Source organism: Siphateles boraxobius, unplaced genomic scaffold (genome assembly GCF_051911475.1).
Source record: "Siphateles boraxobius isolate OS27281-9 unplaced genomic scaffold, OSU_SipBor_1 8, whole genome shotgun sequence".
NCBI classification, from domain to species: domain Eukaryota; kingdom Metazoa; phylum Chordata; class Actinopteri; order Cypriniformes; family Leuciscidae; genus Siphateles; species Siphateles boraxobius.
Genome location: NW_027509208.1, coordinates 13,306,697 through 13,332,553, shown reverse-complemented (window position 1 = coordinate 13,332,553; position 25,857 = coordinate 13,306,697). Strand labels below are relative to the sequence as shown.

Here is a 25,857-nt window from a genome sequence, read left to right as displayed (position 1 = left end):
TTTAACGAATGATTTTAATGAATTAAATATATATTAAATTACATTAAGTTTTCAGTGTAATCTTAATGTAATCTAAAATGTAGTTGTATTGACTAGTACTTTGCAGCTAATAGAGATATTCGCACTCTTTTTATCCCAAACACATTCCACAAACTGCAGTCCTACTGTACGTTTACTAGCGATATAAAACCAAATGTAGAACATTTATTCACAACACCGACGGGCTATTTCTCAAGAAATTTATTAACGTAAACTGTAACTGACTGTCATAAAACTTTGAACGTCGGGCACTGACATCACCGCCATTGCATGACAGTCTGAGGTGCCACACGTGATCACGTCAAGTTAGCCGTTACGCTTTCTCCAATGATAAGAAATAAAGACCCTCTCATCTCCCTATAATAAAACAATCGCTGCTAAGACTACAGGCAGTGAGTTTTGTCCAGGCTTGGAGCTAAAATCTGCAGGACAGTCACTCTCCAGGACCGATGTTGCCTACCCCTGTACTAAGTATAGTAGAAACTTCCTGGCAGGTCTGTTGAGGCAAGTTGTAGCTAAACTCTGCAGGACAGTGTCCCTCCAGGACCGAGTTTGGATCCCCCTGCTCTAAAGTTAAAATTTTTTCACAATTTTTTCTGACACTGCATTTGTGAGATATAAAGTCATATGGGGCTTTAGCACCGATAGTTCTAGGAACTAACCACCAGGAACTAATAGTTCCTCTAGGAACGTTTTCTGGTTGCATTCGCACCGCCACTAGGAAATCTGAAGTAACGCAAGTTGCGCTTGTAGTTGTGACTTCTTGTTGTGCGCGCTGAGAAATGCCATAGCCTGAGCAAACAAACAATGCTCGCATTCTTCGTGTTCATTAGTTTACGATCTGTCTAACAGTCCTGTCTAATATATTATTAGATAGAACTATTATAGATAGAAAGTAGACAGTAGTGAAAAGCTAGTAAAGTATGGTGTGTGGTTGATGTCCAGTGATGCTAGCTAAGCATCATGTTTCGCTTGGTCCCCTCAAAGTTGCGTTGGATTTTCTCCACAGAGTAAAGGTTAGGAGGCCCATCTATCACTGTTTTCCATGTTCGTAGAGTTAGTTTGTTGAGTAAATATATAGGCTATAATCTGTGTGTTTACACAACCTTTTTAAAAATGGCGGGTGCTGGTGAGAGTTCCTAGAACTAAAATAGTTCCTAGTTCCTGCGGTGCAAATGCACCAAAATCCGTGTACTTCCGACAATAGTTCTAGGAACTATGAAAAGGTTCCTCCGGTGCGAAAGCCCCTATTCTGTTAGATATAAAATCTTAACTGAAAAACAAGGTAGCAATTGTGAACTATATCAAGTGTAGCATCAGTTCTGGCAGGTCAAGTTAGTCAAGCTCGCATCAGCTGACTCTCAGCTGATCCAAGTCTACCTATAGGAATGTGACGCCTATCACTGTATTCATAAGCTTCATTAATATCAACAGCTATTGCGTTTCTCAGGAGCCAATTCCCTCCGCCGTACCCAGCTCCTACTCTCTTCAGTCAGGACTTGGCATTCTGATTCCCTAAGGTGGGTTATTGCTGCTCTCCCTGCTCTTATCCATGCTAGGCTGCATGGATGCACAGGGAGTTCTTGCCCAGAACAAAACAATACCGCCAATCCAAACTGTATGCTAACTGTCAATCGTATTTGAGGATAGTGTTCCTGACAGAAAAAGTGGCATATTTCAGAAATAGTCACATTGTGGGATATTAAGTCAGAATTGGGAGATATAAAGTCACAATTATAAGAAAGTTGCAGTTGAAAGATATACCTAGTTTTGTCATTAATTCTATATAGCACAGGCTGATGGGCCCTTAATGCATTCTGCTGGCCATAACATCATCACTATATGGAACAAGCTGATTGGTCTCTGTTGCATTGGCAGCCAGTGAGCTTGCTTGATCAGCATTTAAATAGTTTGGTTCATTGTTTGCTGTAAGCTGGTCCTACAGTGAGCTATTGGAGTTCCTCTGAAATCCTCTACCTCGCTCAGTTCCTTTGCTCCTTTCCATTGCTACGGGTAATATTATGTAAGCTATTTGCGCAGCAGCGGCAGGTATTGGCAGTAGCAAATACCTATACTTGCTCTGCAGCAGCAGGAGCGACAACAGTACCAGAAGAAGCAGCATGTGTAGCCAAATGCATTAACATTGTCATATTCATTAACACACCATCTATCCTGAGATTTGTCATTATAGAAATAAGGTCAAATTGTGACATACAGTCAAAACTACAAAGTATAACAATAATGATTAGGGCTGTCAATTTAACACGTTACTTAGATAAATAATATCGCTAAAAAATAACGGGTTACACTTTATTTCGATAGTCACTTTAGACATTCTACTAACTATAAGTAACTTTTCAACTACATGTCAACTAACTCTCATTAGAGTATTAGTAGACTGTTGTAGACTGTCAGTAGACTGTTAGGTTATGGTTAGGTGTTAGGGTTCAGGTTAGGAGAAAAAGTTGACTTGTAGTTGCTAAGTTACTTATAGTCAGTAGAATATCAGTTGGGGGATCATCAAAATAAACTTTTAGCAGATATTAAGCAGACAGTCTACAAATACTCTAATGACAGTTAGTTGACATGTAGCTGCAAAGTTACTTATAGTTAGTTGAATGTCTAAAGTGGACTATCGAAATAAAGTGTTACCAAATAACGCATTAAAATTATGAACGCATTTCATGCACCCAAAAATACCCCTATGAGTTTTTTGTCTCATATTTACATCACATGATATAGTTACACGATATGCTATATCACACGAGTAACGAGTGTTGTTTTTCTGTCTTGAATAGCACGAGTGTAAATGCAATACTGATTTTATACAACTGTTAAGAGGTTAATATTGTGTTATTTTAGACTCAATATTGTCTGCTTTGCTCATTTTTGCCAACAAAAATATGAAGACAAAGCTGAACTGTTCGTCTTAGAGCAACATTTCTGAATCTGGGTTTTGAACGAATCGAGTGAACCAATGATTCAATTGACCATTTATTAAGAGTACCATTTACTTCACTCCTGAATGAATCAGCCGTTTGAACGAATCGAATTGAATGAATTAATGAAGACATTTACCGCCACCTACTGGCAGTTTTAGTTTCTTATTTAGAGTATAATTTCATTTTAAAAAAATTTTTTTTTTTCATATTATTAAAGTAACAACAGGTAACTTTTCAACCTTCATAATACATTTCCAAGTCTCTTGTGATGGTACATCGACTTACAATAGTTTGAATGACACGTCTGCCATAGCCTGACGGGGTCTGTAGCGTTTTTAATTGTACTTTCAAACTTCGGGTTTCTGGTAGTAACCGGCGAACAAAGAGAACTACATAATTCGACTGCTTTACGGCATATACGTCACTTCCACCACCACCCCCACTTCCTTAAAGTCGGACGTGCGAGCCAAATTTTATACAGTCATGGCCGAAGCAGCACAGAGAAAGAAGAAAGCAAAGGTTTTGTCGGAGGAAAGCAAAAAGAGAAAAAGAGAAAGTGATCGCATAAAAGGCAGAACGAGGATCAACATTGGGCCAGCTTTTTCTCGCTGGCGTGAGCTGAAAGAGGAGGAGGGGTTCCCGACAGATGCTGACTTGGCTGTCATGCTTTTGGACCAGTAAGTATATTGCGTGCATACTATCTCTTTGTTTTTTTGGCTGCCAGATTATGTTATGGAAACTATTGTATCCTCCGTTTATCTTCATGAATGAAGTAATGATAGTAGAGTAGCGAATTATCAATCTGGTAGCTAGTAAACGCTATTCTCGTTCTTTTGGCATTCTCGTTCTGATTGGAACTTTGCAATCGATGAAATGCAAATAGCAAATGTTTGACCTAAAAAGTGTAGTCTACTCAACATGTACAAACAAAGGAGGAAGATAATAATATTATCATTGAGTTCATAGCTTCTCATTTGTTACATGTGTAAAGTTACTTGATTGTGTAATTTCCGATTATTGCTAGATACAGAGGCAAACGGGATTCTTGTCGCAATTTTTTCGGATGACTAATTTCCACCCTCATGTTGTTCTTGTGCAATACTTCTGTGTGATTAGATTCTACAAACATGAAGGGTTGTTGTGCTCAGTGCATGACTAAGTTACCTCAACAAAAGTAGAACTCAAATGTGTTGCTTGTTCTGAGTAATCAACAAAGTAATTGCCCTTTTATGTGATTCTTCACATAAGGATTATGTGACTTTTCTCCAAGAAGAACCTGTCTTCTCACGTTCCTGCTCATCACTAGCAACTAGACAACACTGCTGAGTGTAAACACACAAACGTGTGTCTTGTAGAATGCAAAGTAAAGTTCATTCTGAATGAATAGCCATATAGATTCAGAAAAATGGTAACCAATAGACTAGGCTACTATAATGACGCTGGCTTGTAAAAGTGATCATCGCGATCATTTGTCGTTATAAAAAAAATAAAACACATGAAATTATATTCATATGACATGCTGAAATATATGCCACTGTACCTGGGATGAAGACATTTCACACACGCGAGAACACCTGCATGTGACCTCCTCCTACAGTGTTCAGGGTTATCATGGTTGTCAACAAATGCATGTGCATGTAGGATGACAGTTTACGACAGTAGTAGAGGACAATACTGTTTCCCAACTGTAGGGGGAGCCCGAGAGCAAAAAACTACCTGTTGTTACTTTAATAAACAAAAAAACATTAAAGGTATTGTTCATCCAAAAATGGAAATTCTGTCATCATTTACTCAACCTCATGGTCCAAAAATGTATGTATAATAAATTCTATGGTGAATCAAATAAAATATTTCTTTCTAAAGCTACTTTTTGTAATGTCTATTTGATGCTGTAAGACTGGGAAAACTGGAAGAACTGGAAGAGAGGGCTACACTTAGAAAACAAAGAGAATTAACATTTGAACTCTCTCTTGAGAAAATAGCATCCCCATCCAAGACACACTGAGTCAATCACTTAGGTATTGTATTCATTTATATTTATTTCCCTTCACTCCTTTTTCCCCATCTCTCTCTCTCTCTCTCTCTCTCTCTCTCTCTTCTCTCTCTTCTCTCTCTCTCTCTCTCTCTCTCTCTCTCTCTCTCTCTCTCTCTCTCTCTCTCTCTCTCTCTCTCTCTCTCTCTCTCATGCTGTGATCACCTGAAATTCACCCAAAAACTATATGATTTAATGTGAACAATTATCATACAACACTATACATGTTTGGTATCATTTGAAATGTATCAGTGCGACTGTTACAAAGGTCTCATCTCCAAAGAAGTAAACCAAAAAGTCATACAGTTTTTAAGAGTTTAAAGATATCTTGCTTACAGAGGTGGGTGGGTCTTTCATGCAAATGACATCCTGCCCTCAAAAGGTGTAAACTCTATAGACTGTGATTAATGCAAATTCCCATTGTTATAGCACATGTTTAGGTGTCTGTTTTGGTCTGAGTATAAAGAAATGTCTCAAGAGGCTCAGCACAATTTTGTAGCCAGATCAGCCCGTAATGCTGAATTCCTTATGTCAGGTATGCATCTTTTACTCTTTATCTCTGAGCATTTGACGTTATTGTATTGATCATCTTTGAATTGATTATGTAATTGGCATAATACACTTACCTGACTAATAATAAATTGTTACATTTGGATTTATTCTGACTTACTTATTAACTTTAAATTATTAACTTTAATAGATTACGTTAAGTCCATGACACCATAAGTTTACGCTCAGGTTAGTAATGGACTAGTGCTCAGTTTTGTTGAGCATTAGTGGCACGCCAACTTAAGTTTTAGAGTTCCGCCTAACACATTGGCATTTATCAATGTATACTTAGACTGTAGAGGATAATAATGGGTTTAGAGCAACAGAATGTTGTTGGACCAATCTAAATAGGGTGAACCCCAACTTCTGATTTTTAAAATATTATTCTAACTAAGTGTACGTGGTAAACCATGGCATGATTATACAAAGTTACCATTAGAAGACGTTAGTCAGCTTATTTCTATGGTAATGGTCGTGATCTCTGGTTAGATTACTTTTATAAATTAACAAGCATGGTGCGGTTATCTAAAAAGTAGTAGTCAATTGCCTCTGTTAATGACCAAGACTGAAGAGCTTATGATTATGAGATTGTATACCAGGCCGGTGTGAGACTCAAAGTGTTATAGGAATCCTGATGAACAAGTGTAATTTCAATAAAAGAGTTAAATAGCATAATCAAACATTCACCTAAATTTAACAATCTTCAAACATCAATTAAACCCTTTTCCTTTTTGGAGTCAAATGAAACAAAGGTGTAATTAAATTATGTTGCCACGCTGAAAAGATAGTAACACAGTAAAACTTCCCCCGCTTAGTGTAAACTTTAGTTGGACCAATTGGGCAGGCCTTACAATGCTTTACACAATGTCTTCAAATTTTCTTTAGGGTTCTCGGCCAAATTTGTGATTAATTAGATTATTTCATCGCCACATCATGTAATTAATTTGATTTAAAAATGTAATCGATTGACAGCGCTAATAATTATATATATACAGTATATATGTACTATATATATATATATATATATATATATATATATATATACACAGTATATATACAGTATATTATATACAGTATTAATATATACAGTAAAAAACGTTTTATTGAATGAACCAATCACTGGAATTTTGGAATGGGGCCAGCTGGGTTTTGTTTCAATCAGAGCCCTTAATGATTTACATATCAGTATAAAAGATGTAGTATTGCTCTTATGTAGTATAGCTTTCAGCCAACTATGGGGTCAAGTACCATTGGCATGGTTCCTGAGGCATGACAGTATTGCGCAGGACAGTAGTACACAAATTAAACTAACAACAATGGAGTTATGCCAGGTGGGTCAACATTTAGGTTCAGGAATTACAATGGTGTCTAGAGTTTTAGCATTTAACCCACCAATACCTCAATGCTACCACGATCTGTACACTGACCTTTCACCCAGCAGTAACATGGCACCTCGTAGAAATAGACAGTCTGCCACTCTTCCTTCTCTCCTCATCGCTTCTCTTTCGGCTGTGTGCATACGCATGGCACTAGCTTTGATCGCGTACGTTTTAATTAGAGAGTGCTAATTAGCCACCTAAGCCCCCTAGCTGAGGACCCTAGGGAGGTCTGTACAGCCCCACCTCACCTGACATATTGAGGAGGTCATGTGGCCACACGGCTTGTTAGTTTTAATGGGATTTCATCACAAGTTCAAAGACCAGCCTGGAATAACGCATTTTGTTTTGTGTAAAACTCACATTTGTAGAGAGGTCTAAACTTTGTATCACTTACACATTATAGTAAAAAAAGAAAATTTAACTCTTAAAAAAAATTACTACATTCTTTTTTATCACTATCACTGTCGTTTGCGATAACATAATAGCGACCGTGCTGACTTAAAAAAAAAAATTCCTCCGGGCAAACATTGGTCTGTAGTGTTAAAAATAGAACAGAGCGTGTCACGTGCCCTTTAGTTATCCCTGTGCAGTCTTTCGGCACCCTGAAGTGCTGCGGCGCATGTCACTTCTCATCTCCCAGGAGGACTCTGGTAAATAATGAATCCAGCCCCCTTCTGCCTCTTCATATTATTTAAATGTCGCTTAGTAGGACCAGAACGAGATGGGAGTGATGGAGTAAACTAGAAAAAAAGTGAGAGTGGGCTATGAACGCTGTGTAGCTAAATACAAAATAAGCGCTAGGGTGCAGAATGAGAATGCTACAAAAGAAACAGAGGTGTGTGCAGTATTGGATGCTAAATATGTTTTGTTGGAAACAATAATCATCACATAACTGCTATTAACAGTTGTGACATCTAATTTGCATTCTGAAGTTAACAGACGTCTATTTAGTCACTTTTCAGAACAGTTCAAGTTTGGGATGCACTGATATAAAAAATTTGGCCAATACTGATAAGCCGTTAATTTTTGTTTATGTCATAACTGATAGTCCAATAATGGTCAATATTAAAATGTAATGCTATTTTGTCTAAATAAATAGAAAATACAAAAAGTAGACATCATAACATTATTATATATGAACAATAGATACTAATTTTGAGATTTGCTAAAGATTACATTTAACAGTGTTTTATAAATTAGTTAAATAAAAATTGTTTTATAATTTTTATAAATTTATAAATTAGTTATAAAAAAATGATGACAACAAAAGTAATATAAAAGTAACAAGGGAAAATAAGGAAAACAAATTAAATATTCTTTATCAACTGATACCAGCCAATTAAAACAATATATAATATTGCCATTAACCAGTATGATCCTGATAATGCATATCAAGTTTAAAACAGCCATATATGTGTATCTGAGAAAACTTTTAAAATAACCCACATCCTTTAAAGGGCGAAGGGTAAAGCTGTTTAATAAATCTAAATTATCCCTGCCCACCATTACATATACAAATGCAGTGAAAGTGATGTGTATGATATATGGATGCGATGAGATGTGCCCATGAAATAAAAAAATAAAAAAATAAAGGAGCTGTGCATTATGTGGAGTGCCATTATGCCGGAATATAAAGAATTAACTCTTTGGCCTCGGCTATGCATGCTGTTTAATTATTCCCTTTGTGCAGCTTATTGGATAATGACAATTATCACAACTCTCAAGCCATCTGCTGAATAAAAGCAGAGACCGAAAGACAGAAAAAACACGTGTCAACAGCCTGCATCTCTGCTACAGAGGAAAACTGATTAGGGATTTATAATGATCTCGTAGCATCCATGGGGAATTTAAATGAAGAATCCAATATTTCATTTACAATCTCTGGAGCCATTATTATTCTAACATTCTTCACCTGTGTGAAGTGAATTTTTTTTCTCTTCCAACAAAGACGGATTGCATATATTTGGAATAATTACACAGGCATGCCGGGTCAATCTTGTTTTATTTAACACAACTGTGAGTTCATTTCTGGACAGAAACTCAAACTAATGAGCTGTAATATTAAAGTAGTGTTGCTGCATGCCTGAACACCAAAAACTGTCCAGCCTGCAATTCAAGAGAACTGTCACAGTAAGAGTATCAGGGACAAATCTACACAGCATTTCTTCTAGATTTCCAGAGATAACATCAGCCCCACACAGCAACAGCAGTAGGTCTACCAATCGCATCAGTTTGGGGGTGGGGCTATCTGTTTGGCCAACCAATGGTAGATGATTTTGTCTGTAATTCAAACTTGTTCAACAGGGAACCTAAGATAAAAATTTATGGCGTTGTGTCAATACATTGAAAATTAATGGGGTCCTACTGACTGTTGTTTTGAACCAAAATGACTTTCATTGAATGAAAAAGAAAAAAAAACTTCGAAATATATTCTTTTGTGTTTTACAGAAGAAAGTCAGTAATTTAGGTTTGGAACAATATGAGGGCGAGTAAATGAAAACAGCGTGTTTATTTTTGTGTGAAATGTCAATTTAAGGTGAACAACAGTATCAAGAAAAATGTCATAGAGGTTAAAGGGATAGTTCACCCAGAAATGAAAATTATCCCATGATTTACTCACCCTCGAGCCATCCTGGGTATATATGATATAACTATCAAATGTCATTGCTCTTCCAAGCTTTAATATACACGCACGCACGCATGCACGCATGCACGCACGCACGCACGCACGCACACACACACACACACACACACACACACACATACGACTTCAAGCAGTCAATAAAGACCTTCTGAAGCAAAGTGATATTTAAAACTTTAGAAACTAAAATAACTAACTTCCAACAGACGACCTAAGCAAGTCGACTTACGCCAAAAGAGTAACCCCTGACAAGATGGATGTAGGAGCAGCGTAAGCTTAGGTGAGAGCAGACGCCTCTCGCGGTTCAAACAAATAGGGCTGGGCAACAAACTCAAGCTCCTCTGACATTTCTCTTTAAAAATTCTAATTTAGACTTCTAATTCCTGACCGGTGTTTTGTTTAGCTCTATCCTCTGCGTTTCCGCGTTCGTCAATATGTCATGTGTCAGGTCAGGGGTTACGCTTTCGTCATAAATCAATGCATACGGCCGACTGTCAGAAGCTAGTAATTTTAGTTTTAAATATGGATATTTTTCTTACACAAACACATCGCTTCGCTTCAGAAGGCCTTTATTAACCCCCCGGAGCCATCTGGATTACTTTAATGATGGATGGATACACTTTTATTGGCTTCAAAATCTCATCCTCCATTCACAGCCATTATAAAGCTTGGAAGAGCCAGGACATTGACAGGACAGGTAGAAATTGTCAGTGCAACACAAACACCAAGACCACGTGGAATGTACTTGATGCGAACTGATTTTGAGACAGAAGTAGAGTAGAACCACAAGCTCAGAAAAGAGGCAACATGGTTACAGATGAAAAAAAGAAAATATGAATGATGGTGCAGAATGTGCTTGCTTCATCTCACTTCACCTGATTTTAAAGTGCCCCTATTATGCTTTTTTTTCTTAATTATTACCTTTCATGCAGTGTGTAATATAGCTGTTTGTGAATGTAAAAGGTCTGTAAAAGGTCTGCAAAGTTTTAGAGATCAAATTACATGCCAAATAAAGTTATTGTCACCAAAAAGAACAAATCGACTCAGAACTGCCAAAACGAGTCGTCAGCAATTCCAGTCTCACTTAATTCCATATTTGCATAATGACAGCCTAGTCTTCATTGGCTGCTCGCGAACAATGTCTTCTTTGACCATCAAACACTGTAGTTGTAGCTGAGGCAAGGAAGAGTTTGATTTGTGCTGTCGACATGTCAAGAAGGCGGAAATCCACTTTGCATGAACTTTCTAAGGATGAGGACTCAGGCTCTAATCGATACTGTAAAACTGACGTCATTGTTACTGTTCGTATCACTGTGTATACAAGCACTGAGATCAGTTTGTAGCAGTAAATGAAGAGATGTCTTATCGATCACAAGTTCAGTATGGCGTACCACAAGGCTCAGTACTAGGACCGCTGCTGATCACTCTGTACATGCTACCTTTAGGAGATATCATTAGGAAACATTGAATTAGCTTTCACTGTTATGCTGATGATACTCAGCTCTATATTTCTTCCAAACCTAACGAAACTCACCAATTCACAAAATTATCGGAATGCATAGTTGATATCAAAAATTGGATGACTAGTAATTTCCTACTACTAAATTCTGAAAAAACAGAGATTCTAATTATTGGACAAAAAACTTCCACACGTAATAACCTAGAATACCGTCTAACACTTGATGGCTGCTCTGTTAAGTCTTCGTCGTCAGTTAGGAACCTTGGTGTGCTCTTTGATAATCAATCTTTCATTTGAAAGTCACGTGTCTAGTGTCTGTAAAACCGCATTTTTCCATCTTAAAAATATATCTAAATTACGTCATATGCTCTCATTGACAAATGCGGAACAACTAGTTCATGCGTTCATGACATCAAGGCTAGATTATTGTAATGCTCTACTGGGTGGTTGCCCTGCACGCTTAATAAACAAACTACAGCTAGTTCAAAACGCAGCCGCTAGAGCTCTTACCAGAACCAGGAAGTACAACCATATTAGCCCGGTTCTGTCAACACTGCATTGGCTCCCTATTACACATCGTATAAATTTTAAAATATTGCTGATTACTTACAAAGCACTAAATGGTTTAGCTCCCCAGTACTTGAGCGAGCTCTTAACTAATAGTCCTTCACATCTATTGCGATCTCAAAGTTTTGGCCAGTTGATAATACCTAGAATATCTAAATCGACTGCTGGTGGTAGATCCTTTTTCTATTTAGCACCAAAACTTTGGAACAATCTTCCTAACATTGTCCGGGAAGCAGACACAGTCTGTCGGTTCAAAGCTAGACTAAAAACACATCTCTTTGACCTAGCATTCACATAACACTCTATAGACTTCTATAATTCAATATTAAGCTGCTTAGATTAGGTCAGCCGGAACTGGGAACACTTCCCTTAAATCCTGATGTACCCGCTACATCATAAGAAGAATGGCATCTACGCTAATTTTAGTGTCTTTGTTTATCCCGAAGTTTTCCCGCAGCCTGCCGGATCCAGGCCGTTTCCAGATCTGACGAAGGACTTTCGCCTGGACCTGATGACAATGCAGTGCTGAAGTGCCAACTAGCCTCTCCCTATGGAGGATCCCTATACCTCTCTACAGATAAAGCGTTGTGGAATTTTTCGGTTCGAGTGCCTACCCAAAGTGATAAGATAAAATAAAATTCAGCATCAAAATTTATAGACAAGACAAGTAGTTTGTTTAGGCATGGTTTGTAAGGAATTACAAACCTGCGCACATATATTCAAACGCACATAACTATAGAATCAATTCTTAATGCGCATGTGAACGCCATCAGCATCTATCACAGGTTCACGTTTAAAGTCTGTTTAGAGAGAACGGTGTCGTCTTAGCGGCCCCTAATTTAATAACAAATGATCATTTAGACGGAAGTGAATCAATCAAAACTAACTTTAGCTGGAAAAAACATTTTTCAAGAACCACTATAAAACCAAACCAATCTCTGTTACCTTAAATTATATGTTTATCTCTGTAAAGCTACTTTGAAACAATCTACATTGTTAAAAGCGCTATATAAATGAGGAGGACTTGACTTGACTTGACTGAGAAGCATCTGGAGTTGAAATTCAAATATGGTAATGAATGTTTTGTTTTCGACAAGTACTGTAAGCATTAAACCAATCACAACAGGGCCATCTGACCGAGCAGAGGCTTGTGGAAAGGGAAAGACTGTAGAAATTAAATCTTTGAACAAAGTGTTTGGCAGACTATTTATGAAATGAGGTGATGTCAATGTATGAGAAACTGTGTGCTTTTGACCTTGGATGTATGTAAACCTATTGTAGGACACATCCAAAACAAAATGAGGAACCTTTAAAATAGCATAATGGGGCACTTTAAATGAAATGATGTTTAAAACTGACTAAAACTGTTTAGTCCAAGATTACTAAGATTAAGGAACAATAAGCCACTCTCTGTAGGGAGGATTTTTAGTTTTGGTTGCTTTACTTTAGAAGTACAGTGACATAAATAAAGGGTAGCTAGAGTACTATTAAACAATGTTTGGTATACTTGACACATGAAATACTTTTAAACAAAGCATTTAGCTGCACTATTTAGGAATTGCTCTTAAGAGATGTCCAACTTAAATAGTACAGTTTCTCATTTATATGAATAAAATGTGAAATACTGTATAACAGCATTTTATCAAACACAAAACAGAGTGCAGTTCTGAGACTAAGATCATTAGGTTTTTACACAAATTGTGGAGTTCATGCATCTCGAGTGGTGCTGTCATTAAAGTAAAAGAGAGACAAACTAAATACGAAGACATTCTGACCCTTACGAAAAAGAAGTTTAAGTGTGCTATTAGTATACTTCTTTAAAACTAAAAATAAGATCTTATGGTGTTAAGAATTTAAGTACTTCTCAGATATATACTTAAAATTGTATAGTTTACTTGACCAAAACTGAACGAAAAGTTTAAGTATATTTGGCCTATACTTATATTCAATCTTGTGATTGAGTATACTTAAAAGTATAATTAAGAATTGTTAGTATAACTTACATTGAAAACAGATATTTTTCTAATTCCGAGTATGTTCATTTTGTGTAGGCTAGTCCACAGGTAGTGTACATAGGAATGTACTCCAAATCTGCTTTAGTCTTTCCCTGCCATTGACTGAATTTTCAGGCAATCCATGTTTTCACTGTTGTACGGTAGGGGGCACTATTACATATCTGCTAAAAGAGTGCATAATCTCCAGATTAAAAAAAAAACTGGCAAAGAAGATGCAGAAACAAGTGAGAGAAGATTGCATACGCAAATGTAAAATAACACGATCATCAAAACATTAACCATCATATAAGTTCAAAACATATAAGTTTGGGGGTGTTGATGGACTCGATCTATTCCATCTGTTTTGATCATCCTTCATCTAAATACGATCTGGTCGTAGTTTTTGACAAAACTGCGATATTCTCAGCTTTTTGCTTAAAATTTTGCTTTTTTAAATTAAACTTACCCAAATGCAAGTTTTGAAAAAAGGATGCATGAAGCTACACTGTAAACAATAAATACAGAATCTACTCACTGTATATTCAAACACATACATATTTAAACTAAATGTATTATACATTACTACGTTTTTACCGTGTTTACCACTCGTTTATTCCACAGTATGTGGTATGAAGGTTTTAGCCGCGATGCTAACTAATCTAATGAACAAATGGAAATCATTGACTTATTGTCTTAGATTGTTTTAGTCATTCTGTGTCTTCAAATTGCTGATATAACTAATTAATAGCTGATTGCTGCTGTCGTCATTGGCGTTTGTTATAATAATACATACTATATTAAACAAGTGGTTAAACAAGTGGTTAATATAGTTTGGTTTGTTTTTGTTTATTTACTACTGCCCTCATTCTCTCAAATACCATTTTAAAGCCCTTTACTGGCCAAGATATATTATTTTGTGAATGGATATAATCAGCTTTGTTCTTTTGTTTCCCCAGAACAACCAGTACATTTCTAAAATAATCTAAAAATTTCAGAGGCAACATTGAATTACAGTAAGTTACCTGCACCACATGCAAGTACTTACTATGAACTTTTCTGTGTGATATTGTATTGTTTGACCGTGTACTTGTGTTTTTAATCAGTTATTCTCTAAAAATCTTACTCTCATGCTCTCAAATCTCATTCATGTTAACTTACTCGAAAAAATAATATCACAGGTTTTGCGCTAATAATGCTATGCATTTTTTTCTTAAACCTTAATCATTTGCATTTGAATATAAGACATTTGAACTCTGAATTATAACTTCAAGTTTAGTTTTTTTTTTGACAAAAAGGGCTATATGGCTTCAGAAGACTTAAAACACAACTCATAACTCATGAGTTGTGGACTCATTTTTTTATTTTCATTTTTCATACATTTAGGGTCTTTTCTGGGACATTATTGGAGCTTAACAAAATATTTATAAATGTTTTACATAAATTGTTGCATTGAAATGAACTAGAAAAGTGTACATAAGAATAGTTTCATGAATGATTTACAAAAAGTTTTTCTGCTTGTTTCATGCAGTGAAAGTGAACGGTGACTGGGGTTGCATTATGCCTGAGATCTACTTTTGGGTTCCACAGACAGAAAGTCAAACAGGTTTGTAATGTCACAAGGCTGAGGAAATTATTTTAAGTTCACAACTATCACTTTAATAACATTACTAACAGTATTTTTTGTTCTTTGCAGGGACCTCGGTAAGCTGAAATACAACTTTGAACAAGAATAAAAATCCTCCTATAGACCTGAAAATCATTGAAGTGCCTGGACCATCCACCAGAAAAGAGGAAAAACAAACAGAAAACGGAGCTGCTGCACCTTTTCACTTTTCTAACTCTATTCCTAGCTTTTTTCCCCAAGTGCATGAAAGTGTATGTATTACAATGGATCTAAAATATAATAAAATATATAATAATCAATTATTTTTTTGTATTTGGTTCAGTTTGTTTATTATAATAGAAGTTAATGGTAACCATAGCAAAAACATGAAATTAAATAATAAAAATTAAAAAATTTGGCACCTTTATTTTTACAGTGTAGAATAAAATGTTTTTAAAATGGAAAGAGTTCAAGTATAGTTAAAGGTATATTTCAAGTATAAAAAATAAATACATATAGGAACAGTATACTTATAGTTTACTGTTTAAATATTATTTTTGTACTTTAAGTATGATGTTATGTTCATTTAAGGAAATCTTACAAGTATACTTGAAGTTTAAATTAAGTTTGACAGTACTTACTTTCATAAACTAAAAAATGTCCTACAAGTATTTGAACAGTAAACTATCAGTATTACTAAGTTCACATGTAGTATAGCTGCAGTACAACGAAAAACGTCTCAGTTACGTATGTAACCCTAGTTCCCTGATAGGCAACGAGACGCTGCGTCAAGCTGTGGGAACGCCTCTGCGTGTGTGCGTCATGAAGCACGTATGGAATCAGTCCAATGGAGAGACGGAACGTTGACGGAACGTCGACCAGGAAACTATAAAGCACCCCCAAAACACAAGCGAGACAGCTTCTGTTAGGCCTGAAGGAAGCGCTAACGGGCATGCTGGGAGTATGGCAAAACGACGCAGCGTCTCGTTCCCTATCAGGGAACTAGGGTTACATACGTAACCGAGACATTCCCTTTCAAGGGAACTCGAGCTGCGTCAAGCTGTGGGAACGCCAATACCCACGTCGCCATAGGAGCAAATGACCGTCATGTGGGAACTAGCGCACAGAGGACGAGAGCACCTGCGCCCCAGGAGTGGAACTTAAATCCAATTCATAGAACTTAACTAAATGTATGCGGTGAGGACCACCCAGCCGCATCTCAAACATCACTTAGCGAAACTCCTGACAACAATGCTTTAGAAGCAGCCATACTCCTAGTAGAGTGGGCTCATACAGCCAAAGGTGAAGGCTGACCAGCCGACTCATAAGCAAGTGAGATGGCCTCAACCACCCACTTGCTCATTCTCTGTTTAGACGCGGGACACCCTTTCCTGGGTGGTCCAAAGCACACAAATAACTGTTCTGATTTCCTCCACAGGGCAGCTCTGTGGATGTAAGCGTCTAACGCCCTAACCGGGCAGAGAAGGTTAAGTTTCTCCTGATCTGACGACACAAAAGGAGGAGGATAGAAAGCCTGCAGCACTGTAGGTCTAACAGCATTAGTAGGGACCTTAGGGACATAACCTGGTCTAGGGTACCGAAAAAGCCTTAAAGACCCACTCCGATGAAAATAATGTTTTTCTAGGTGTTAACATGTTCTTGTGGCATTTTTCTTATGTTAGAGGACATTATCTTTAGAAAAATAGGCTCAAAGTTGTATTTCTGAGTATTTCTACATTCAAATGGCTGTGAATCAGTAGCAGACGCAAAAATGCCGTTTGAAATAGACTGGAGTTGTGACGTAGTAACTCCACTGGGCGGGGCCACAAGCTCATACTCCCCGCCACGCCCGCTCAGGTTCTGAAGAGTAGAGAAGACGATGGCGGATCAACACCTATGTGCGGTAGCGGGTTGCAATGCTAAGAAGAGAGATAGTGGTATTAGCTTTCATGCTTTACCAAAACATGTTGCTGTGAGAGATAGATGGTTGACGTTCCTTGGTAACGGCAATGATAAAAACCACAAATCGGTTTGCAGTCAGCACTTTACAGAAGACTGTTTCACCAACTGGCAGGAGAAGAAAATGGGCTTCGTCACTAAATTGTTTTTGAAGCCGGATGCAGTTCCTTCCATCAAGACACCATCAACTGGACAGCCTGTGTCTTTACCGGTAAGTTTATTTTTTTTTCTGTCGGGAGCTAGTTCAACGATCCCGCCTGTTTGCTAGCACAGTGCGGCCAAAGTGGCGCTTTTCTGTCAGGAGCTAATTCAACGATCCCGCCTTTTTACTCATTAAATCAGCTAACGTTATCTACCGGGCAAAAACCCCAGTGCTGCATAATGTGGCAACTCTCTGTTAACTTAACTTCATCTGTGTTAAAGCGTTGTAGATTATAATGTAATGTAATGCTTTTCACAGGGGCTTTTTTGAAGTTGTGTTTTGTGTTTAATTTTACTCAGCAGCAGGGTCAGATACACACACACAAGCCGTTGCATGTCACTGTGAACAGAGCTCCGATAGTGGCGCTGAAATTGGAACACATACTGTAACAAATAAGTCACTTTTCACCGTCTATCAATCGTCAAAACTAAAGTTTGGAGAACACCGACTGAACACCGACTGAACACCGAATGATCCCGTCAGTAATTACATCATTGCATAATGAGAGAGGGCAGCCAGCCTCCTCCAAATACAATTGTAAATAAGTAATTTATAGCATCATACAATCTACCTTGGGTATTTCCCAGCAGCAAATATTCTCAGTAGCAATGGGCATAGTAATGCATTTACCACAAGAACACCTGATAGGGGAGGGGGAATAATAAATACATGCACAATTGATCTTTAAACTTTAGACTTAGGTTTTCAATGTGCTCTATAAGTAAACTTAAATTTAAACTTGATTCTGCAGCACTATGATTTATTCTTTGTGTGATGGCTATGAAAACTTCAAAAAGGTTAATCTGACTAAATGTTTGGAGCATGTCCCCAAACATATTTATTTACTAACATGTTATTAGGAGTTATTGGCCTGAAATAGTCAATTCAAGAGATTACAAAAACAATAACGTTACCATTCTGATACATCCACTTGTAGACGACTAGATCTATGTACGTCCTCTTGTTCCTCGTCCGAGCTGGCATCTGGCTCAAAACTGTACGGCTGGATAGCTCCAATATTGTTCTCCATTTTTGTTGCACCGGTATTGACAGGTTGGGGATGTAAGCTAGCGGGAGAGACAGAGCTCTCAGCAACGGGGAGGGGGAGGGTCGTCCCCATGCCTCCGTGCCAACGGCTCCGCCCACAACGCAGAGGCGAATTTCTAATGGGCTACTGCCGCTCTGCTGAAGCGAAGTCCCAGAAAACGGCACAGGTTTTGTGATTTTGGCTAAAAATGGCATAATCATAATTTAAAGACCACTGGGAATGTTTAAAAATAGCTAAAAAATATGATCGGAGTGGGACTTTAACCATACCAGGTGAAAACTCCAGGCACAAGGGTGCAACCGACAGGGCCTGCAAATCTCCGATTCTCTTAAGTGAGGAGATTGCAAGCAGAAAAAGAGTTTTGTAAGTGAGAAATTTCTCAGAAACTTCCTCAATAGGTTCAAAAGGGGCCAAAGAAAGGCCCTCTAGTACAATGGCCAAATCCCAAGTCGGCACCCTCGTACGAACTGCAGGCCTCAGCCTCAAAGTGCCACGAAGGAAGCGAGTTATAAGTGGGTGTCTCCCAAGAGAAACTCCACTGAAAGGGACATGGAAAGCAGCTAGTGCTGCCACATACACCTTTAGTGTGGAGGGGGATAACCCTGCAGAGAAACGCTCCTGCAGAAACTCCAGCACTGCACCCACTGGGCCGTTAACTGGGTCCTGCCGGTGTTCTGCACACCAAGAAGTGAAAAGTTCCACTTCAGGGCATATAACTTCCTCGTGGACGGAGCTCTGGAGTGAAGGATGGTCTCAACAACCTCAGTTGAGAGACCAGATTCTATGAGCTGGGCCCCCTCAGAGGCCAAGCCCACAGTTTCCACAACTCTGGGCGGGGGTGAAATATCGTTCCGCCCTCCTGAGAGAGTAGATCCCTGCTGATCGGATTCTCCAAGGGAGAGCCGTCCAGAAGAGATATTAGGTCCGCGAACCATACTAAGGCCGGCCAGAACGGGGCTACTAGAAGTAGGCTGACCCCGTCCCGGCGAACCCTCTCCAGAACTCCTGGTAGCAGAGCAACAGGGGGAAAAGCATACAGACGTGACCTCGGCCACGGCTGTACCAGAGCGTCCAACCCCAGAGGGGCTGGCTGACTGATGGAGAACCACAGATGACAGTGCGTTGTCTCCTTGGAAGCGAATAGGTCCACCTCGGCGCGACCGAAACTCAACCAAAGGAGCTCCACCACCTCGGAGTGGAGCCTCCATTCCCCCGGCCTCGGCCCCTGCCTCGACAGGGAGTCTGCTACCACATTCAAATAACCAGGAAGATACATAGCTCTCAGAGACCGTAACTTCCCCAGGGACCACAGGAGGATCTGACGGGCCAACTTGTAAAGTGGATGCGACCGCAGGCCTCCCTGATGATTTATATACGAGACCACCGACATGTTGTCTGACTGAACTAACACATGATGACCTCTGAGGTCTGCTAGGAAGTGTTTCAAAGCTTGGAACACCGCCAACATCTCTAGACAATTTATATGCCATGATAGATGATGGTCCTGCCACAGACCTTGGGCTGGACGACCACTCATGACCGCCCCCCACCCTGTGAGGGAAGCATCCGTCGTTAGCGTTACGCGGCGACAAAGAGCCCCCAACACAGGCCCTTTGGATAGGAACCAAGTTTCTTTCCACATGACCAGAGCACGAAGGCAGCGCCGCGTGACTTTGATCGTGCGGAGGGGATTTCCCCTCGGGGAGAATCCCTTGGTCCGGAGCCACCACTGCAGTGGTCTCATGTACAACAGGCCGCAAGGTATAACGTTGGACGCTGCTGCCATCAGACCCAACAGTCTCTGAAACTGTTTTACAGTGAGTAGCTGGCCTAGCTTTACTTGTTTCATAGCTGAAAGAATCGAAGCGATGCGGGTCGGAGAAAGTCGTGCCCGCATCGAGATCGAATCCCAAACGACACCCAGAAAAGTGGTCTTCTGAGAAGGAGATAATACACTTTTCTTTGCGTTCAGCCTCAACCCCAACTTTCTCATATGAGCGAGAACAACATCTCGATGCTGAACCGCCATCTGCTCTGTCTGAGCTAAAATCAACCAATCGTCGATGTAATTGAGGATACGAATGCCCTGAAACCTCAGGGGCGCTAAAGCTGCATCCATGCATTTCGTGAAAGTGCGGGGAGATAAAGCTAGGCCAAATGGAAGACCCTTTTACTAGTACGCCTCGCCCCCGAAGGCGAACCTCAGGAACTTCCTGTGTTGTGGAAGGATGGAAATATGGAAGTACGCGTCCTTCAGATCTATCGTGACAAACCAGTCCTCGGATCTAATTTGTGACACGATCTGCTTGATAGTGAGCATCTTGAATTTTAGCTTCCCTACCGAGCGATTAAACAGGCGTAGATCTAAAATTGGACGCAACCCCCCATCCTTCATTGGAACGATGAAATATCGGCTGTAAAAACCTGACTCCAACCTGGGAGGAGGAAACCGTTCTATAGCCCCCTTTTGAAGGAGCGCTTTCACCTCTTGTTCCATTACCAGAGCCTGCTCGGGGCCCACCACTGTGGGCAGAACCCCTCTGAATTTTGGTGGACGACACCTGAATTGGATAGTAAAACCCGTTTTTACTGTGGGCAGAACCCACTGAGATATTTTTGGAAGGCTTTTCCACTCTGCCAGAAATACTACTAAGGGTACCAGTCTCTCGAGACTGGCCTCTGGTGTAACTTGAGCAGCAAACACAGCGCCCTGTAACAGCGCACCGGCAGGGAATGACTGGCTTAACTGCTCTGAGACCCTCCTCAGAGGGGGCGAGCTTCCCTCGGGAAAGCGCTCGCTGGGACCGTCTGTGCCCCGGCATGAAGGCGGGGTTGGCAGAACGGGCCCCTGAGGGCACCGAAGAAGAGCGGGCACCGTGTAATGCGGTGAACACCTCTCTCCCACGGCAGGGACCACCCTCAGCATCCTGACGCCAGTGGCGTCAGGACTTCCTCTTTGCCGAAGCCTTCTTAGCCATAATAACTGTCCTCAGATCAGTTTTGCCAGAAGACTTCGGCTGAGAGTGCCGCGTCTGGTCACACTGTTTGGAAGGGGGAGCGCGAGACGCGACACTCTGCTTCTGTTGCGCCCTATGTGCGGAGCTGACTGATGGCCTGGACTGCTCCCGCCCAGCAGTACCGGGGACATGAATTTTAAGAGGCATACATTTCTGAAACGCTGCCGACTGTTTCTTCTCTTCCTGAAATCTATCTATGACAGTATTTACAGAATCACCAAAAAGACCATGAGGAGAGAGCGGAGCGTCCAAAAGAAAAGCTTTGTCTTTTTCTTTCATACCAGAGAGATTTAACCATAGATGCCTCTCTGCGGCCACCAGGGCTGCCATAGTACGGCCCATTAGCTTGGCCGACTCCTTGGTGGCGCGCAGAGATAAATCTGCAGCCTGACGCAGTTCGCGAACTACGTCAGTGCTGACCTCTTGAGTGTCACTCACAAGTCAGCCTGGTATGCCTGCAAGATGGACATCGTGTGCAGGCACGCCGAGGCTTGATCGGCCGCCGAATACGCCTTACCCACTAAAGCTGACGTACTTCTAAGAGGCTTAGAGGGTAAAAGTGGTGCTTTAAAAGAAGATGCAGCTTCAGCAGAAAGATGACTAGCAAGCGCATCTTCTGCTTTGGGCATCGCCCCATAACCATGAGATTTAGCCCCCACAATGTTTGAATAAGTGGAAGTTTGAGGGCTAAAAACACGATAAGAGACCGGCTTTTTCCACGATCTCGAAACCTCTGTGTGGAGATCAGGGAAGAAGGGCAAGCACCGGCGTGGAGGTTGAGAACGGGAAGGCAAAAATCTTTCATCTAATTTAGATTTTTCTCTAGACTCCTGCCTAACAGCTGGCCACTCGATGCTTAATTTAGAAACAGCACAAGTGAGCACCTCCATAAGCTCCTCACTTTCGGGAGAGCGAGATGGCGAATCATTGACACCTCCCGCATCCAGACTAACAACATCCAGATCCTCAGAACTGGATAGTTGCAGTACTGGGGCCTCAGTTCGGGGGGAAGAAACCGCAGAGCGTGCTTCCGAACCCGAGACTGAGGCACTGGATCTAACAGGTAAGGGCTGAGATAGGGCAGAGCCCGTCTCAAGCCCCGCTGTTAGATCCATCTGCGATCCCCACAAATGACGTCGCCGCTCAGCCTCGGCATAAGCGGGACCCGATCCGCGGGGATCGCGAACCGAACCAATCTCCTCAAAGAGTGATCGGCGGGAGCGGAGCGTTCTAAGAGGCAAACGCTCGCAATGCTCACAATCAGCCCCCTCGAGAGCTGACTGGGCATGCTGCACTCCCAAACAAACAACACATAAGCTGTGTGTATCCCCGCTCGTTAAATAGCGCGAGCAGGGAGGAACACACTTCCTAAATTGTTGTTCGCTCGCCATTGTCTCTCAATATAATATATATATATATATATATATATATATATATATATAGTTTTTTGAAATAGTGAAACTCCTGCTTAGTGACAGACAAAAACACTTGAGACAGATCCACATATAGCACTTACTGAAGGCAAAGAAGCTGTCGCGCTTGTGTTTTGGGGGTGCTTTATAGTTTCCTGGTCGATGACGTCACCCGCCTATGACGTTCCGTCTCTCCATTGGACTGATTCCATACGTGCTTCATGACGCACACACGCAGAGGCGTTCCCACAGCTTGACGCAGCTCGAGTTCCCTTGAAAGGGAACTTAAGTTGTTAGCTACTTGTTTACTCAAAGTTTATTATGGTACCTTATACCTTTTTTTACAGTAAAAGTGGGGCAAATACTACCCAAGTAGTATTGAAACAGTACACTTACAAGTATACTACTAGTAAATTGATATTAGTATTTACTACATAAAGTATACTTAATGTCCCCCTGTAGTCAACAATTTTATCTCTAATCACCAAAATTACATATTTAAAAGTTTTTTCCTTCATGCCTTAAAATACATATTCTAATCTTCATGCCTTCAAATAGCTTGAATATAACTCTACACTCTTGCCTTTTTTAGTATACGTGGTTCTATGAATATGCAAATTATCCCCGCCTCCAGTCACTCACACCAGCTCAGAGATCCACTCGATGACGATCACACGTTGACCTGTTTGGTTACAAGGTAGTTTGTGATGTCAGAAACACCAGCGATTTCAAAACTGCATTTTTGAGACTGTCTTTGGTTCACTGCAGTTTTAAAGAGAAAATACTCAGCAATGGTGCTGGCTTATGCATTTACACATGGTTTGTCTTAAAGCATATTAAAAACACCACATAGACATATAAACAACATTAAAAGCTTGATTTTCACTACATGGGGACTTTAAAAATATACTTGAACTTTACTTAAGTACTAATAAGTACTAATACTAATAAAATGAGGAGGGGTAATAAAAGGGGTGAGTATTCAATTAGATAGATTCCATATAATAGAAGCAATTAATTAATTCTATAAAACTTTTACAGTTGTCTTGCTACTGATTAGATTTACGATATTTACTTTTATTTAAATTGGTTATTGATGATAAAGCTACCCAAAACAATTTTGTCATCATATTGACATCATATTTTTGAAAACTAACAGAAAAGCAAACCTCAGGGGCAGGGACCTCAGGGATAAAAAAAAAAGGAACTAAACAATATGTTTTAATTAATATAAATTAACTAATTAAATGGAATAAATAATAATAAATAATTTAAAAAAGAATAAAATAAACATATATTATGGTTCAGTAGGCACTTAAATGTAGTTAAGTGGTAATTGTAATGCACCTTGGAGCTCATCACATGTGAAGGTTAAGAATGACAAAGTACGGATGTTTTTTTGTTATAAAATACCATGCAAACTTTTATATGAGCTTTTTTTTTTTATTAAGCCAGTGTTCTGGGTATTCTGATCCAAGAGAAGAAATGTGATTAACTATATACAGTTTGTGTGCATATGTGCACATGTACTGTAAGAGTAATTTATATTTCATATGTAGCTAAATTATCCTTTGGTGTTTATCATTCTATATTGAGCAATAAGGACAACCAGCAATGGAAAATTATTTAAAAAAAAGAGTCAAATGCACAGCATGACTGCTGACACTTCTTTTTCTAGAGAAGCATTAAAACATTCCCCCTTGTTCTGGTTTGCATTGTGACACTGTTTGAAAAGGTCACAAGTCATATTATACCCAGGTGCAGAGACTTTTATTTTTGTATATTACATGATAATCAACCCACAAGGTTTATTTCTGTGCATGGTTTGAAATTATTTAAATTACTCACATTAGCCCTGCTGAGGTGTAGTAACAGCAGCTGTTGAAAGCCTTCCAGTCTCTATGGTCTTTCATTCAGCTGTTCTAGCTTTAGTTTTGTTAGAAACTGTTGAAAATACACCCATCAGCAGCTGAAGATAAATCAAGTATATGTGGACTGGAATGACAGTATAGGCAAGTGGTTTAAAGCTGAACCTAATCTGATCAGAGCTCTGCTATATCATGACCAAAATGCAACTATGTGGTTACTTGCTTATTCTGGTTTTCATTTAGTCAAAACTTCTAAACAGTCCCACTGAAATGTGAATATGGCAAAAACAGAAAAAGGCCATTTCTAAATAAGGTGAAAACACATTCCTCGATACTCCACTGGTTTTGATTTTAGCTGAGTTTCCACCAAAATTACCCAGAACAATTTGTCCCTGGAACTTTTTTTTCCCCCAGACCTGTTGCTGTCTGCGTTTCCATCGCGGTCTAAAATACCGTGAAGATTAGGCAAATTAGTCAGGTGTGCTAATTTGTTAGCCTGGTCCCACCAGACTCTCATACATTTCATTTGTACATACACTCTCAGAAAAAAATTACAAAAGCTCTCAGTGGGACTCAGTACCCTTCAAAAGGGTTCTAATATGTACCATTTAGGTACTAATATGTACACTTTTGGTACCAATATGTACCTTTTGAAAAGGTACCGCCACAGTGACAGCTTTTGTACCTTTTTTTCTGAGAGTGTAGTCTAACACCGCTCCATTGACAAGCGTTAACTTCCTTGTAGGCGGGTACTCTATTGAAGTCTAAAACTATTGGGTCTGCCCAGAGTCACTCTGGATCTGCCATAACAATTCGCTAACGTTTGGTCGTGACGTATGTCATGCCGAACTCCGTGGGGAGGAGGGCCACAAAATCATGGCCACCAACAAAACTAAGCAAAAATTGTACTTGCTCCGGCTTTAACTTCTTGATATTCAGCAGCGTTGCCACAACGGACCGAATGGCTTCACTCGCATCTTTCTCCGCTGCCATTACTGAACTACAACTCAAAATAACGCACAACATCAACGATATCGTTCTCAGCCACTCCCTCTGTTTGCTGATTGGCCTGGTAAAAAATTGACTGGAGAAAACCAAAGACTACAGCACAATCCCAGACGTAGTACTGAAGGAAAATGAAAATTG

The 25,857-nt window shown here is 39.7% G+C and overlaps 1 protein-coding gene and 1 long non-coding RNA gene across 5 annotated transcripts in view; one reads left to right on the top strand and one right to left on the bottom strand.

The window, feature by feature from the left end:
* kcnh5a (potassium voltage-gated channel, subfamily H (eag-related), member 5a) overlaps positions 1–25,857 on the bottom strand; it is a 174,419-nt gene that overhangs the window by 5,740 nt on the left and 142,822 nt on the right. The window lies entirely within an intron of this gene.
* On the top strand, positions 14,474–15,437 carry LOC143729429 (uncharacterized). The gene is made up of 3 exons (XR_013200000.1): positions 14,474–14,615; positions 15,131–15,205; positions 15,296–15,437. It is a non-coding gene; the product is annotated as an uncharacterized LOC143729429 (long non-coding RNA).